General features: G+C 42.1%; 1 pseudogene; it reads left to right on the plus strand.

The window, feature by feature from the left end:
* The first annotated feature begins 1336 nt into the window (after positions 1 to 1336).
* Positions 1337 to 4491, plus strand: LOC146789340 (disintegrin and metalloproteinase domain-containing protein 9 pseudogene; annotated as a pseudogene).
* The last annotated feature ends 440 nt before the right edge of the window (positions 4492 to 4931 follow it).

Here is a 4931-nt window from a genome sequence, read left to right on the forward strand (position 1 = left end):
ATGACAGTGATAAATAAGGGGAGTGGCCAAACAACACGGGAATGTAGTAATTCCAAACGTGAAAATATGCAAATATTTAAATGTGGAGGGAGGGCTTGCCAAACAATCCCACTCTAGGCAGAGCCTATGCTAATTATACAGCCCAAGCCCTCTTGTAGACTTGGACGTCACTGGGGAGACTGGCAAGCTTGTGGGTATAGAGCTAAATGCAAACGCTGCTCCTGCGTTCAAATTATGCCGGTAAAAGTTGTGGAGAAATGCCGGTATGCAAATATGGCCGCCGCGCATGTGCGGACGGCCGAAACAAGCCAGAAAGAGGACAGCGCTCTCTAAGCGCGCGTTTCCTCACTCCCCCTGCTCCCGCTCCACTGAAAAGCTAAACGGGCGTGAACTGCCCGTAAGCGGAAGGCGAAACGCGCTCCCAAAGCAAGCGGTGCCCAGGAAACTAAGCGGCATCAACAAATCAGCAAAGCGGCAAGCTCCGACACTTTGCAGGCAGAAAGCGCGAAAGATCACGGGGTCAAGCAAGCGTCACCGCAGAAAAACGCACACAGAGAAAAGACGGCAATGCAAGCAGCGCGCGCCGCAACTCTACAATGCAACAATAAAAGTAAGCAAATAACCTTAAGCATTCATAATGGGAAAAGGTGAAAACACTTAACTGGCTGCGGAGCAGCAAAGAAAGAGGATGTAGTATTCTCTTGTGCTCCATTTATAGGGGACTACTCTCTGGTTATTACGTGATACACACTAGGTTTATGGGTATTGTAGTACATATTGTGTTTTCTCTACTTTCTGATTGGCTGCTGAGATTTTCACTCAAGAAAATGAGAAGCATAATCAGAGCCTCCGGTCCTGACATAGAATTCTGCTGCTCCATATCTTCACCTATGTAACACAAAAGTCAGCTCAAAACTGTGGCAGAGATTTTCTTAAATCTGCATATATTGTATCCACTTTATACGGTACGGCTCTAATTTTCTAAACAGCATGTTAAAGCTAACATCGCATCAGTCTACCATATGATAATCGTTGTGATTCTCGGTCTAAACATGATTTTACAAAGTCGGCGCTGTCCTAATCGCCTATCACGTAACCTTTTGCGGAAAGGAAAACGGCAAACCTTTCTTTTAAGGAACTGTTCTATCCTTCACTTGAATTTCAGATGCCTCAGCTCTACTTGGAGAGGTCACGGGCTCAGCGAATAGCAGTCTTTATTCTCGAAAGTCTTCGAGCGTCAGGAAGGAGCGTGCGAATGACGTCACCCTTCTCACGCTTTTATGGTCTGTGACTGTTGAAGACTATTTTGCTCGAGGGCGCGGTCACAGCCCCGGAAGTGACGTTGATGCAGTGAAACGCCCCCGCGGAGGTTCGTGACTGTAGGTTGGAGAGATAGGGTCTCATGGCTACCTAGATAGGTGCGTCTTCCCTCTTTACAGGAAGGGAGCCGGCCACCGGGAAGAAAACCAACAACAGCTGCATAGTTAGAGGGTGTTTGCCGTACCCGCTCTCTGCAGGTAGAAGTGGTTGCAGAAACCGGTGCGGATACAGAGCTCACCTTCACCAGATTATTCGGGGAGCAGTATAGAAAGCAACTGAGGACTGGAATTGCAGGTCTGGAGCCATGGTCGCTAGCCGGCATTAAATGTGTGCTTCAGGGTGAACTCATGACCACCATGAGCAGCTCTCCCTCACCTCGCTCCTCTGGGCCATTGCGGCGAGTGCTGAGCTTAAGTGTACTCTTCGGTCTTCTTCAGCAAGGAAAGTTCCGCTCTCAAATGCCGTCATCGTTTGAATTTACGGTACCAAGAAAGCTTTCGCCTAAGGACGGTGCCGAACTCACTGTCATTTATGAAATCTCCGCAGATGGGCAGCAATACATAGTACATCTATCTGCCAACCGGGCGTTGCTATCGGCAGATTTTGTTGTTTTTAGTTACAGGGAAAAAGACCACATGATTAAAGAGCCAGTGCTGATTGAATTGCATTGTTATTACCAAGGAGCAGTCGTTGGGATTAAAGCTTCAGTTGTAGCACTCAGCACCTGTTCAGGGCTCACGGGATTTTTACAGATTAAATCGTTAAACTATAGAATTCAACCTGTAGACATATCCTCCACGTTTCAGCATCTGATTTATAAGGTCAAGGATGTTGAACAAAAGCTTGACAGATGCACAGCAAACTTTCTAAACAAAACGCATCCATATGAAATGAAGCATGCACCTCGCAAACCATTGGCTGATTTGGAAAGTACTAGGTATCTGGAAACCTATATAGTTGTAGATAATGCTGGTTACAGAGCGTTTCACTCAAACAGTACCATAGTGACAAATAAAGTAGTTGAAGTTATAAACTTAGCTAATGCAATGTTCGCACCATTAAATTTACAAATAGTGTTGACAGGAATAGAGATCTGGTCAAAAGTGGATTTGGTTACGTTTTCACACAAAACTAAACAAATGGCCCATGAATTTTCCATGTGGAATGAAAAACGTTTTAAACCACAAATTAATTTTGACTCGACATATTTGTTTTCAAGCAAGTTAGAACATGAAGAAGATATGTATGCAAATGTAGGGACAGTATGCAGTGGAGCTGGCCTTGCAACAGGAATTCTTGTGTTCAATGCCCATCATTTAATATCAGATATAGCGTTTTCATTTACTCATGTGGTTGGCCATAACATCGGGATACGTCATGATGTGGAGCGAAATGAAGCTTGTAGATGCCCCAGTGGCCGTTGCATCATGGGTCTTTATAAACCAAGGAAAGTTGTATGGAGTGACTGCAGCATTTCAGATTACGAAGAATTCTTGGCTAATGATGGTGGAGTGTGCCTTCAAAATGTTCCATCAGTTGAATCATTGGTAACTATACCATACTGTGGTAATAAGAAAGTAGAAAAAGGCGAGCAATGTGACTGTGGCTTCCAGCATGAGTGTGCTGCTGATCCCTGCTGTGATTCTACATGCAAATTCAGAAATGGGGCTCAGTGTAGCACTGGTGGATGCTGTAGCAAATGTACCTTGCTTAAGCGTGGAACGCCATGTAGGGAGCCTACTTCTGAGTGTGATCTTGCTGAATATTGCAGTGGAGTATCAAACCTGTGCCCAGAAGATGTACATTCTCAGGATGGAACAGTGTGCAACAATAACAAGTCTTACTGTATTAACAAAAAATGCTACGATTACACTAAGCATTGCAAAGTTCTTTTTGGAGAAAATGCAACCGTTGCTAGACATGAGTGCTTTGTACGAGTGAATAGCCAGGGTAGACGATTTGGGAACTGTGGCTTCAAAACAGAAAGTGCCCTACAAAAATGTGAAGAAGACAATGTTATGTGTGGTAGAGTGCAATATGAAAATATAAGCAAAATGCTTATTTATCCCAAGGATACGATTATTCATCAAATACCAGTTGGGACTAGATGGTGCTGGACTTTAACCACAGATTATGACAATAAAGTACCTGATATTGGAGCAGTTAATGACGGTGCAATTTGTGGTATTGGAAAAGTTTGCATAAACAGAACATGTCTCCCTCTTTCAGCCCTAAGTTTCAATTGTGATGTAAGTACAATGTGCAACGGACATGGAGTATGCAATAGCAATAACAATTGCCATTGCGATAAAGACTGGGCCCCTCCAAATTGTAAATACTTTGGATTTGGAGGCAGTATTGATAGTGGACCGGTAATATATGGTTCTTTTATCAGCTACCTTCCAGCACATGAAAGAATGTATGGCTATGACATAGTGTCTGGTACAAATGTAGGTTTGACAAAGGGAATGCAGTGCATATCATTGTTCCCTCTATTTTTAACATTACTACACCTGGATTGTATTGCAACACATTGAAAAAGCACAGTTATCATACAACTGCAGAAAAGACGGTGAATTGCAAAACATTTCATTTACTAATAATTTCATGTCGATACTCGGAGTGGATTTTATAGGCATCCAAAAAAAAATTCTTTTTTTATACATAATTTGATATCTTCCACATTGAATGTAACGTCCCTAAATGTTCTCCTTATTGTTTTCTTGGGGCTTTCTTTGTTAGCAGCAAAACCCTTACTTGCAACTATATTATATATGTATCGCTGCTTTTTAAAAATATTTTCTTCAATAATCATTTTAAAACTGTCATAGAACTCTTTTTGTAGTTTATTCAATTTTTCTATCTTCGCCTTTTTGGTTGTCAAAACCACTCATGTCTTTAATAGGAACACAGTGTCCATGATCATAATCAAATAAAAAATGTTAAAACGCTAAATTGACTACACCAGTCTAACTAGGGGCATGAGATACTGATGTAGGAGAGCTTTAGTTTTCAAGATTCACATTTAAAGAATGTGTATTTTTAACAATTGCTTTAGGTGGTATGCAGTTGAATAATCTGAAGCTAAACATCCTCAACACAGTCTTCAGTGGTCCTGTTGCTCTTTGTCTCTGGTAGCTTAGTTTTTTTTTCTCACTCTTTCTCTTGGATAGTTAGTGTCACATTACTGAACAAAAGTCAAAGAAGGCTGACTCATGAGTTTATTATAACAATGTTAAGCATGTGGGAGAGCTCAGGGGCTCTATTGTCATTCTGCAGACCCCATGAAACTTGCAAGTTATAGATTTAAATTTAACTCAACCTTTCTTCCTTCAGAGGTAGATTCAATCAGTTTTACTGGATAGTAGTCACATCCTTTATTATGACATATGGCTATTCTAGTTATTAGTAAGCCCATAAGATCCTTTAAAACATGATTGTCATTGGGAGTTGTTTATGGTTCATCAACCCAGGAGTTGTGAAATGTTTTTGAGATGTATGCCGAGCTCCTTCTTCCTATGTGCGGCAAGGCGTTAGTCTGTGGCCAGGGTTTATTGCCGAACCCCTCCCCCCCCCCCCCCCTATTAGAAGGTGCTTCTGACACTCTGGGC

Source organism: Triturus cristatus, chromosome 10 (genome assembly GCF_964204655.1).
Source record: "Triturus cristatus chromosome 10, aTriCri1.1, whole genome shotgun sequence".
NCBI classification, from domain to species: Eukaryota; Metazoa; Chordata; class Amphibia; order Caudata; family Salamandridae; genus Triturus; species Triturus cristatus.